General features: G+C 50.1%; 1 long non-coding RNA gene across 1 annotated transcript in view; it reads left to right on the top strand.

The window, feature by feature from the left end:
* Positions 1–13191, top strand: part of LOC142483584 (uncharacterized) — a 52782-nt gene that overhangs the window by 20110 nt on the left and 19481 nt on the right. The window contains exon 2 of the long non-coding RNA XR_012797390.1: positions 4587–4690. This is a non-coding gene — a long non-coding RNA (uncharacterized LOC142483584). The remainder of the gene's footprint in view (positions 1–4586; positions 4691–13191) is intronic.

Below are 13191 nucleotides of genomic sequence, written 5' to 3'. Positions count from 1 at the left end.
ACCGTCTCTGGAAGAGTCCTGGAACCTCGGGTAGTGGGGTTGCTCCACGACTGTGGGTTGCGGGTGCTCTTCTGCTGCATTGTACCTTTCTACGAGGGCCACAAGCTCATCCGCATTGTGGGGGTCACTCCGACTGACCCAACGGCGTAAGGCAGAGGGAAGTTTCCTCAAGAACTGGTCCATGACCAACCGTTCCACGATGTGGCTGGCTGAGTTGATCTCGGGTTGTAGCCACTTCCGGGCGAGGTGGATGAGGTCATACATCTGGCTTCGGGTGGCTTTATCCATCGTGAAGGACCATGCGTGAAACCTTTGGGCGCGAACAGCCGTGGTTACGCCGAGGCGGGCGAGGATCTCGAACTTCAATTTTGCATAGACGTTAGCTTCGGCTGGCTCTAGATCAAAGTAAGCCTTCTGGGGTTCGCCGCTTAGGAAGGGTGCGATTAGACCAGCCCACTCAGCTTCTGGCCATCCCTCTCTCTGTGCCGTGCGTTCAAACGTGAGAAGATAGGCTTCCACATCATCCGAGGGTCCCATCTTCTGAAGGTAGTGGCTTGCCCTGGTCATTTTCGGAACTGGGGCTGCCGCTGCCAGTGGAAGGTTACTGATAGTCCCCCTCAGGATCTCGAGTTCCTGCTGTAAGCCCTGAGCGAACCGCTGTTGCTCCTCTCTCAGCAAGCGGTTTGTCTCTTGTTGGTTTGCATTCGCGTTTTGCAGGGCTTCATTCGTCTGTTGCTGGTTTGCATTCGCCTGTTGCTGGTTGGCATTAATCTCTTGCTGGGCTATTAGCAGCTGTTGCTGGGCTGCATTCGTCTGCTGCTGGTTTGCATTAGTTTCTTGCTGGGCTATTAACAGCTGTTGCTGGGTTTCATTCACGTCTTTCTGGGCAGCGACATTGCGTACCAGCGCACCCACCACGTCTTCCATCTTCTTTGCAGAGGATGAAAATTTTTTTTTTTTTTTTTTTTCAAAGTTCTTCAACCCGCAGACCCCCTAGTGCTCTGCCCGCATTCTCCACCATATGTGACAAACGGCTTACTCCGGGGCTCCGTCGTTTGTCCGGGACTGTTTAGAACACGGTCTTTTAGGGTAGGTTAAATGATGAGGCGTCACGTACTGTTCCTTTAAACAGGCTATGCCTGGTTTATTCAGTCCCAGGCACTGAGACTGCCACAGTGCATACAACAGAAAACAGATCAAAACAAAAGCTGCTCACCTGAGCGATAACTTAACTTAGATATCCCTGACTCAGGGTTGGAAGTGGCTTTTCCACTTCCAACATCAAAACACGGTACTTTTGCAGTCTTGCACAAATGAACAGAAAGATTGAACCTGTTTGGGGAAGAGGCTTCTCCCCTCTGTAGTTCAGCAGCCTTCCAGCCTCCTGGCTCTTGTGGGGAGCCCAGAGCAAACAGGAAATCAGTCTTTCATACCTGATTCCTAATTAGCATGACAGGTGACAGAAATCAGGCAGCAGACAAACTCTGGTCTGGATCTCTCATCCCTCAGTTCCAGCGCTTGCCAAACTGTGGGATGGAGTGTATGTATTATAAGGCTGCACTCCCAGGCCAAACAGGATAGAAACTGTCTAGTATCCTGGGAGCCCTATATACGGAATTTATTACCATCCCCTGGTTTCTGTCACAATATATATATATATATATATATATATATATATATATATATATATATGGTATAACCCAGAGGTGCGCAAAGTGGGGGGGGGGGAGAATTTTCGGGGGGGGGGGTTGGCGCGGGCGGTTGCAGAGGCCCCGCGCACTTCCTCGAGGCATTAAAATTAAATGCCGGGGGATCACGTGAGGCCTCTGCAATGCTATTACTTACCTTGACTCTGCCGGCGTCACTCGTGTCCATGGCAACGCGGTGTTAAATTACGCCGCGGGGTCATGTGACGTCACCCTCGTCAAATGCCGCTGCAGGTCACGTAACGCCGCATCAAGGTAAGGGGGGGGGGGGGCGCGAGCACCAACAGAGGGAAGGCAGGGGGGCGAGCTGCAAAAGTTTGTGCTCCCCTGGTATAACCAATAAATAATATAGCTGATATAGCAATCTGGTTGTCGCTAGAGAGAGATTATAATGGCAGTGAGAAATAGTGGCCAGAATTAATAACAGTGCAATTACTAAAAAGTAGCTGTAATAAAATAATAATAAACACTATGCCTAAACACAATAAAAGTCCAGAAAACTAGCTCTAATAGCTATGTTATAACTCAATCATAAAAGGATCCAATTCGGGCGTCCTCTGGAGCCCTGGCAGCTCTCTTCGGGGAAACAACCACCTCCTCGATAGATATCTAAACAAAACAAAAAGAAGAGAAAGCGCCCGCTCCATGTGTAAATTTGGTTTAACAATTTCATTTCCTGGACAAGATAAAAATAACAAACTCACAAACGCCCGTTTGGTAAAAGCATTGTATGAGACAAGCTCGGGCTCCGTGGTAATCCGGTGGTCAATCCGCAGCTCCAGACTTTGGACGATGACCGGGAAACTCGATAGGCTGCGCCCCTCGCAGTGTGGTCCTCCGGCAATCTGTAGTATGCAGTTGTGATTCCACTCTGTAATTCCGGTGTCTCGTCTTGGCTGCGTACCAACTTCCCTTCCGGCGTCAAGACGGATAGTGTGGCAATAACGAGAAGAAAGTACCTACGCGTTTCTTCAGCACACGGCCGATTTCATCAGGGGATAATGCTACAACTCACTCGTAATGGTTTTATAGTCCTACAGTCCAATTGGTAATGGCATAATAGATCACATGTGTTACTTATTTTAGATAATACAGTAATAGATTCTTGTATGACACACACACACACATATATATATATATATATACACACATACGTATGTGTATATATATATATATATATATATATATACACACACATACATATATATATATACACACACACACATACATACATACATATAAAACGGTCTTCTTCGGAGAGAAGATATATATATGTATATATAAATATATATATATACATATATATATGTGTGTGTATATGTGTATATATATATTTACACACACATATACACACACATAATGTTATAGGTTAGCGGTGCGTGAACTGGGGGGCGGGAGATTTGTCTGGGGGGGCGCGGGGGCGGGTGCAGAGGTCCCGCGCTCCTCCCCAAGGCATTTAAATGAAATGCCGGGGATCACGTGAGGCCTCTGCAACAGTAACACTGACCGGGATTCAGACACGTCTCCATGGCAACGCGGCATCAAATGACACCGCGGGGTCATGTGACGTCACTCGACCCCGGAGTGTGCTGGCAGGTAGGAGAGGGGGCGCAAGACCGGGGGAGGCCAGGCAGGGGGACGCAGCTTCAGAAGTTTGCGCTCCCCTGTTATAGATTACCATGCCAACAAATTGTAATAGTGCTACAGGGATCAATAAATATTACATTTAATACTTAATTATTGTGATGTTTCTAATCTACTGTGTGTTACAAATAACATTAATATCTTACAACTGAATACATTGCAATAATGTGATACCTATTTATTTGTGATTTAAAGTGTGTTACATAGTGATAAATTATCTAATAAATAAATCTTAAACTAATCCCACACAGTGACTACTTAATTCTGTGAATAAATGTGTTTTTAATGTCATTACTATGAAGGAGATGAAGATATAGTGTATATATAAATTCCTACCTGCAAACGCCGTCTCAGCCTGTCAGAATACGCGCAGAGTGACCTGTCGTGACACGTCAGGTCACTCTGTAACCGAACCCGGATCTGTGACGCATATGTACTGAGGTGGGGTTGGATCCCCCACGGTTATTTCTTGTTTTATTAATAAATAATTTACTATATTTTAATCTCTGGTGCGCATTGTGTGCATTTTTCTTCTTGTCTGCACAGTGCTTCAGATGCTGCATCTGAAAAAATGCCGGTGGATCGGGATGTGAGGTAGGGAAGTGACGTCCGCGCCGGAACGTTATTGCCACGCCTCCAAATATTCATTGCCACGCCCCCAATCGCACCCGCTGCATACCCTGCAAAGCCATAAAAAGCTCAGACTTCAGCAAGTGTATTGCAGCGTGTGTGCCTTCCCTCCGTCTGAAATACTATAGACGCAGCCTTATCAACGCTTACTAAATAGGCCCGTGTCTCTCTCTCTCTCTCTGTGTCTCTGTCTCTCTCTGTGTGTCTCTGTCTCTCTCTGTGTGTGTCTCTCTCTCTCTCTCTCTGTATCTCTGTCTCTCTCTGTGTCTCTGTGTGTGTCTCTGTGTCTCTGTCTCTCAAATCAAATCAGCTTTATTGGCATGACAAAAGAACATTTCAGTATTGCCAAAGCGTGAGTTATAGGGGGTGTGGGACAATGATTACACGAATACTAGGGGGTACGGTATAATGGTTATACAGTACATTACTTTTGTCTCTCTCTCTCTCTCTGTGTCTCTCTCTCCCTATGTCCCTCTCTCTGTCTCTCTCTCATTCTCTGTCTCTCTCTCATTCTCTGTCTCTCTCTCATTCTCTGTCTCTCTCTCTCATCCCTGTATGATAGGTATGTTCCAACTCTATTTTTTGCTCTTCTTTTCCGTTTGAGAGGAGGGAGTCCCTCACCTCTTCAGCCACACACCAGGAACGCTGGATTGCTTTCAGACGCTCGGAGAGGCGGATACAGTCGTGGATTGCAGGCACTGATTTATCTGGTAAGTACCGCAAACATGCTTGAACAAGGGCCGTAGACATTTTATTTGATGGTTTAGATTATCATTGTCTGTGGTTGTTAGTTATTGGTATTAGAGTTTTTTGATGTTGTTACGAATCAAATACATTTTGAAGTAGTAATCCCCTCCGAACTGGGCATTCCTGGCCAATAATGCCCTGGCTGTAAGAGTTGAAGGGCCCAAGCAAAGCCCCCACCTCTATACACACTAACACTGCAGGGGCATCAGAGTGTCTTGTTGTCATGGCAACGGGGGGTGTCACGTGATGTCATTTGTTTAATAAATTATTTTTTAAGGTGTCCTGGTTTTTCATTTTCGAAATCTGGTCACCCTATGTATTTATGCTGCATTCAGTGTTGTAATGTGCTGTAATTGGGTTACATGGCGTACATAGTGTATATACCGCATTCAGGGTAAGTGCTGTATGTGGATTATAAAGTGTATATATGCTGCATTCAGGGTTATAAAGTCGTTTATAGAGTATATACTGCATTCACGGTTACGTGCGGCATGTGGAGTTTAAGGTGTATATATGCTGCATTCAGTGTTATAATGTGCTTTAAGTGGGTTACATGGCGGGTATAGTGGATATACTGTACTGCATTCAAGGTTACGCGCCGTATTGGATTATAACGGGTATATATGCTACAGTCAGTGTTATAATGTGCGGTATTTGGGTTACAGGGGTGTATATGGTACCGCAGTGGTGGTGGCGTGCTGTATTTGGATTATATGGTATACACTGCAATCATGGTTACGTGCTGGGTTCTGAATATAATGTTTATAGACCACATGCGCGGTTACATGACGGGTTTGGATTATATGGTGTATATGCTGCATGCTTGGCTTCGGGCCATTGCGTGGAGCATATGGTGTGTGTATATACTGCCTTTGGGGGTCATGTGCTGTATTGGTCCAGCGTTACATGCTACATTCAGGACGACGTGGGGTATACGGTGCGTTATGCTGCAGGCAGAGGTATAACGCGTGTAGGGGTTAATCTCACTTCCTGTTCAGCGCAGGCCATGGTAGGGCATGGGTAATCCCTCTTCCTGTTCAGCACTTGGCTCCCTCTATCGTATGGGTAATCCCTCTTCCTGTTCAGCACTTGGCTCCCTCTATCATATGGGTAATCCCTCTTCCTGTTCAGCACTTGGCTCCCGCTATTGTATGGGTAATCCCAGTTCCTGTTTAACACACGGCCCTGCTATTGTATGGGTAACCCCACTTCCTGTTCAGCACATGGCCCTGCTATGGACGGGTAACCCCCCACTCCCTGTTCAGCACAGGGCCGCATGCCTCTGGTTTGGTGTGGGTAATCCCACTTCCTGTTCAGCGCATGGCCAGGGATGGTGCGGGTAATCCCACTCCCTGACTGGGCACGATCAGGGAAATATGCTGGTATAGCAAATATGCATGCGGGAAGGGGGTAAAGGGGCGGTTGCAAATAGCAGGCCTAACGCCCCTTCTTCGGTTATCAGAAGGTCCCATGTATCGATGATAACATATCAATTCATGTTTCTTTCAGTCAGTTTCGGTACCTCGTGCGAGTAGCAATTCAGTTTTCATCCGGATCGGATCCGCCTCCGTCGACCCTCGATACTTCCCATACTCACAGAAAAACCCAGTAGACGGAACACATAGTTAAATCACGCAAATTGAAATCACACTCCCGCGACACTTAGCGCATCAATCAGAATGTACTTCGTAGACAAAATCATACAACTGCAGGCTGACGCGCGAAGCAAGGAAGAAGGCTGGTTCCAGAGGCAGCTGTTGATGCTCATGCACCGGCAGAGTCACCAGCAGTAGTGACACCAGCGATAAGCGCAGCGCCAGTTCTAGCAACGCTAATCGCATCAGCAGCGGCGATAGCTCCAGCTATAGCGACAGTCGTAGCGCCAGCATTGGGGGCGGCGCCAGCGGTAGCGACACCTGTAGTTCCAGCAGCGGCAGTGGCCGCTGTTTCCGCCCGCAGGCGGTTAACAACACACCTCTAGGGGCTGGTGGGCAGGCCGGGCAAGTGGAATCACCATCCTCCACGCTCCCCCTCCCTCAGGCGGCACCCGCCTCAGAGGAGCTAGCCAAGGATAAGAGGATGCCCGATGCGGCATATAAGGTCTCTTATACATCCAGACCTAGCTCAGTGGGCTTGCACTTGCTGAAAGAGGTGAAGGACAAGATATGGGCCGGGGAGTACGTAGATATATTATCTCTGCTACCAGGCTACAGGGAGGCGTTGGCCGCGTCCTCAAAGACGGGGGAAGCGAAGAAGGTGGATGTGGAAAAGAGGCTTTTCCCACACACCTTTCGCAATTGGTCGAAGGCATTTGTTATCCTGGCTGGAGTAATTGGGGAGAAGGATCCCCAGGCGTGCGCATCGCTCTTTACGTATCACGACATGATCGAGGAAGCACACCACACTTACGGGGGAACGGGTTGGTGGACATATGACCGGTGCTTTAGGCAATCAATGAAGGCCCAAGAGGTGGTGATACCATGGAACGTCAAGGATGTCAACCTGTATCTGCAGTTTGTGTCTGGGGGCGGGGCAGATTCCTTTCGAGGGTGCGGCACCGGAGGTAGGGGGGCATGGCGGAATAACGTACCAGGGACTAGCCAGTCGCTGCACACCAACTCGGGCGTCTGTTGGCCGTTTAACCAGTCCAACTGCACGTACGACAACTGCCGTTTCCAACACATCTGCTCCTTTTGCGGCGACCGCCACGCCCAGGCAAAGTGTTTTAAGAAGGGCGGTCGCAGGGGGAGGGGCGCAGGGCGGACGTTTGGACGCGAGGGCAGCGACACCAATAATCGTCGCCAATTTGGCACCGTGGCTAGCAAGGTATCCCAATAGGGAAGCGGCCCAGCTACTCCTAGCTGGGTTTAAGGAGGGGTTTAGGATCCCGTTTGAATATCAAGCGGGATCTGAGTTTAGTCGAAACTTGAAATCGGTCAGGACACACGGTGACGTAGCTAGGGAAAAGGTCTGGAAGGAAGTCCAATTGGGAAGGATGGCTGGCCCCTTCGAGTCCCCTCCCTTGCCTAATCTCAGGATTTCCCCATTGGGAGTGGTCCCCAAAAAAAGAGGCTGGGGAGTATAGGTTGATACAACACCTATCCTTCCCCGAGGGGTCGTCGGTAAACGACGGCATTGACAGGGAGTTGTGTTCGGTGTCTTACGCGAACTTCGATCAAGCCGCAGCGCTGGTGGAAAGGATGGGAGAAGGGGCTCTAATGTCAAAAGCTGACATCAAATCGGCCTTCAGACACTTGCCAGTCCACCCCGAGTGCTTTCATTTGCTAGGCTGCATGCTCGAAGGTCAGTACTACATAGACTTATGCTTACCAATGGGATGTGCGCTTTCTTGTTTTTATTTCGAGACATTTAGCACCTTCCTAGAATGGGTGGCCCGGAAGAGGGTGCAGGCAGCGGGGGTCATGCACTACTTGGACGACTTCCTTTTTGTTGGCCCCAGGGGTTCGGACTTATGCGCTAGGTGGCTGTTCGAATTTTCAGCCCTGCCGCGTGAATTCGGCGTTCCTTTGACCGACGAGAAGACGGTGCGGCCAACAACCACTCTTACCTTTTTGGGCATAGAAATCGACTCTGAGGCGATGGAGTACAGGCTCCCTCCGGAGAAGCTGGTCGCCCTAAGCAGGCTTCTCCGCGAATTCATAGCTCTCAAGAAAACATCATTGAGGCACTTCCAGGCGCTGCTAGGCCACTTAGTATTTGCTGCGCGCGTAATGCCGGCTGGGAGGGTTTTCGCCAGGCGCCTCTCCGCAGCAACGGTCGGGGTGAGACGACCCAACCACTTCATCCGCCTCACCACCGAAATCCGAAAGGACTTGACGGTGTGGCTGCGTTTTTTAAAGGATTATAACGGCAGAACCTTGTGGCGAGGTCCCCCATCCAACAACACAGAGTTGCAGTTGTTTACAGACGCCTCAGGGTCAGTCGGTTTTGGGGCCTACTTCGGTGGGGCATGGTGCGCGGAGCGGTGGCCTCCCCACTGGCGGGGGACGCCGCTCATTAAGAACTTGGCATTCTTGGAACTATTTCCCTTGCTCGTCGCAGTGCGCCTGTGGGGTCACTTATTCGCAAATAAGCAAGTAATTTTTTGGACAGACAACATGGGTGTAGTGGAAGCCGTGAACAATTTCGGCTCACGCTCCCCGCCGGTGCTGTCCCTTCTGCGCTGTTTCGTACTGGCATGCTTGCAATTGAACATAGCGTTCAAGGCTCGACATGTCCCGGAGGTGGCGAATAACATTGCTGATGCCTTATCCCGGTTACAGATGGCGCTGTTTCGGAGACTGGCCCCCGGGGCAGACCTAATCGGCAGTCCATGCCCTGCAGACCTTTGGGTGCTGGCGACGACCCAGTGACCTCGTTGGTACGATCATCGCTGGCTCCGGGTACGTGGCGGGCCTATTCGGCAGCGTGGCGCGATTATCTAAGTCTGGCAGGGGAATTGGGTCTCGACGTATTGGGATTCGGGACCTTGCTATCATTTGTCCTAAACTTAAGGGCAAGGGGTTTAGCGGGAGGATCCATAGGGAAAAAAGTGACAGGGGTCTCCTTCTTTTTGCAGCTAGAGGGCAAGGGGGACCCAACGAAGGCATTTATCATCAAAAGGGTCCTAGCGGGGTTAACAAAGGGGACGGCGACAAATGACAGCAGACGGCCAGTGACACCAGCGATATTAGAAGGTTTAATGCAGGCCACAGACAGAGTGTGCCTATCGGGGTTCGAGGCGAAACTTTTCCGGCTGACGTTTGCATTGGCTTTCTTCGCAGCACTGCGAGCTGGGGAGTTGGTGTGCGCGTCGCGCAAGGGCGAGGGAGGGATGCAGTTTGAGGACATAGTCTTAGGGGAAGGGTGGGTCAAACTACACGTGAAAAGGTCAAAAACAGACCAGCGGGGGAGGGGAGCGTGGATATCTTTGCTAGGGCTACCAGGGACTAAATTTTGCCCAGTGAGCACGCTCAGGGAATACTTGGCATGCAGGCCAGACGGTCAGGGTCCCCTGCTCCTTCACGCAGACGGGGTACCGTTATCTAGATTCCAGTACATGCGGGTTTTCCGCATGTGCCTAAGACACCAGGGCCTCGAAGAGGCACAATACGGGACACATTCGTTCCGGATTGGGGCGGCAACGGAGGCATCACGCGCGGGGCTGTCAGTAGCTGCGATACAAAAGATAGGGCGATGGAAGTCTAACAGATACCGGTCCTATATCAGGCCCGCATTATCTGGGATTTAGCGTGCTTGGATAAACCCCCTCATCCTCTTTATACCTTCACAGACGCCGCACCCACTTGGATAATCGGAGACTCGCTTATACACTGGGCAGAGAAGCGGGCTGTCAAACGCCCATGCGGGGCTAACCTCGGGTTGCGAACGGAGGAGGCAAATGTGGTATGGGGGGGAGGTTGGGGGCTGCGGTGGGCTCAGTTGCTCCCGCGGCTAATGGTGATGGGCAGGGATAGGAGGGCGCCGCAGATCTTGCTCCTCCACGTCGGGGGCAACGACCTGGCCGCTCGACGCTACTTCAAGCTGGTTAATTCAATAAAACACGACCTGGCCCTCATACTCACCAGTTGGCCAGAAGTACAGATCGTTTGGTCGGACATATTGTGCAGGAGAGTGTGGAGGGGCCATCGACCGACCGCGGGTCAAACTGAACAAGATGGTGGGGAAGTTTGTGATGCAGTGTGGGGGATGGCAGATCACCCATCACGAGTTTGACTACAAGTCAACCGGCCTGTTCCGGGCCGACGGCACACACTTATCCGAGATAGGGGCGGACTTGTTCAATAACGATTTGCAGGAGGGGCTGGAGAGGGTCCTTGCGGGGTTGGCGGCACGGTCTAATTTAAGGAGGTTTAAATAGAGCCGTGAGTGGCGGCAGTTCGGGGGTAAGTGCTTGTCCTTGCCAGATGGGCTCGGGGCGGGCGTCGCCCGGGGGTAGGAGCGATTGGGCGGGGTCAAGCTAACGTGACACCCGGGAACCCACTCGCGACAACGGCCGGCTCTTTAGGGGTCGGCCGGGTACGGGGGCAGCAGGCCAAGGCCTGGCTGACCCTCTGACCCCACTCTGGCTTGGACTAGCGCTTACTCCAGTATTATGATTGTTAATAAACAAAGCCGCGGCCTTTTATACCTCCAAACTGAGTCTGTCATTACTTGTCTGTTATATGTGGGTACCATTTCCAAGTGGGAGGGGGTCCCTCGCAGCCTCCCTGGTCAAGCAATCCCTCCAGCCAATTAGGCGAGGGACGCCCATGACAAGGGGGCAAGCCCCCCTCCCCCCTCACCTCGCTGGGATCTCTGGGCCGACGTCGCGGCCCCCCCCTGGGGGGGGGGGGGGGGACAGGCCTAGGGCAGTACAAAAGAGGCAGCCGGGAGCTGAATCTTCCATTCTGCTCCCGGTCTGCTGCGAAGTTCCCACCCACCCACCCCATTAGCAAGACAGTCGGGGGCAGACGCTTGCACCCGGCCACTCCGTGGAGTATTTTCAATTCCCTTGGTGATAAGCTGTCTGTACTACCTGTAAGCTGTAACATGTACCATCATATTTTACAGGGCAGTGTCCGAAGACCTCCCGAGAAACAAAGGACTGAAGTTCCTTCAGGAGGCTCCAGTTGGTCATTTTGCCACTGTCGCGGCGGCAGTTCGGGGGTAAGTGCTTGTCCTTGCCAGATGGGCTCGGGGCGGGCGTCGCCCGGGGGTAGGAGCGATTGGGCGGGGTCAAGCTAACGTGACACCCGGGAACCCACTCGCGACAACGGCCGGCTCTTTAGGGGTCGGCCGGGTACGGGGGCAGAAGGCCAAGGCCTGGCTGACCCCCTGACCCCACTCTGGCTTGGACTAGCGCTTACTCCAGTATTATGATTGTTAATAAACAAAGCCGCGGCCTTTTATACCTCCAAACTGAGTCTGTCATTACTCGTCTGTTATATGTGGGTACCGGTTCGGAGGGGGAGGGGGTCCCTCGCAGCCTCCCTGGTCATGCAGGAGACAGAAAGGTAGATAGAGACACAGACAGAGAGCTACCAGAGAAGGTGTTACATGGGTGAGTGCTGAGTTATTACTGTGACTTTCTGATGCTAACATGACATTAGGTTCTGGGCTCTGCGTCCCACACATGATGAACACCATGACTGTATAAAACTGAGGGGTACATATATGTATATATATATAGCAACTGTAAATATTACTGTATGTTCATTTGCATGTCTTAGACAGGTCTGCAACCCTGTCTTTCCCCATTGTCACCCAGCATACAGCGCTTCCACTGCAGCAAGGGATTCTGGGAAATGACATGCAAATGAGCACTCAGTGCCACCTTTTGTCTCAAGCTCGTATTACACAAGCCAATCCTCAAGCCAATGCACACTGTTTTAAACACAGCTTTTAGACAGAGGCTGGGATGAGATGCAAAGCCATTAAACCCACTCACAGACATTTTTTTTTTTTTTTTACGGTTCACATATTAACAACCATTTAGTATCATTTTACAGAAAATAATAAACCGAAAACATCACTATACAATCCTTATATTGCCAAGACAAAAACCAACCCAAAGGCACAAAACCATTCTAAAAAGCCAAACAAAACAACACATTCCAAGGCATCATCTGTGCATCTACTACCAAACACACTCAATGCAAAAAAATATGGTTACTTCCCATTTCTACACGCGACTTTTCGTACTTTCCACAGGACATTTAACATTGCATCTAATTACTTCACGTGTCCCAGCAATTTCTCTAACGCCTCACGGATATGATACGTACTACATTGTATTCCTAATTTTCTTACTTCCTCTTTAGACACCTCTGCTTTTGGGAACTGTACTTTCAGCCATTCCGTTTTTGAAACATTTAACCCTAAGTCACCTGCCTCTTTATTTATATTATTTATCACCTCTTTTACATGCCACTCCCTCGCCTTCCTTTCTCTCTCGCTTTCATAACTTACTTTTGTTCTTCCACTAAGGCCTGCCTTTTCTCCTTTTCCACCTTTACTTTCCCTAATCTCTCCCCCTTCACCCCCACTCTGTTGGCCTGCCTTTCCATCACTTTCATTCCCACTTACTGCACTTACACTTCTCTGTATTTTAGTTCCCTCCACGCTTATCTGGCTTTGTGAGGACGAGCTATTGCCCTCACTTCTCTCCTTCTCTCTCACCTCTCCCCTAGCCTCTTTTATTTTAACCCACTGTACATGCTCCTTTTTTAATTCTTCATACTGCTCTTTTGTCAGCTGTTTTCTTTGGTACATCAGTTTTTCTAATCTTTCTATTATCTGTTCCTCACTACTCCCCCCATGCTGCTTCCGAAAAATACCAACCCAAAACAGAACATCTCCCACTGCGTCTTCAAAATGTTCCATCTTCACTTTTAGGGTTACTTTCCCTGATACTTTTACAACTTTACCCTCTACACCTTCCTCTCTAGGCTCCCCTTTACTC

The sequence above is a fragment of the Ascaphus truei genome, unplaced genomic scaffold (genome assembly GCF_040206685.1).
Source record: "Ascaphus truei isolate aAscTru1 unplaced genomic scaffold, aAscTru1.hap1 HAP1_SCAFFOLD_338, whole genome shotgun sequence".
NCBI classification, from domain to species: domain Eukaryota; kingdom Metazoa; phylum Chordata; class Amphibia; order Anura; family Ascaphidae; genus Ascaphus; species Ascaphus truei.
This window is presented reverse-complemented; position numbering and strand designations above follow the sequence as displayed.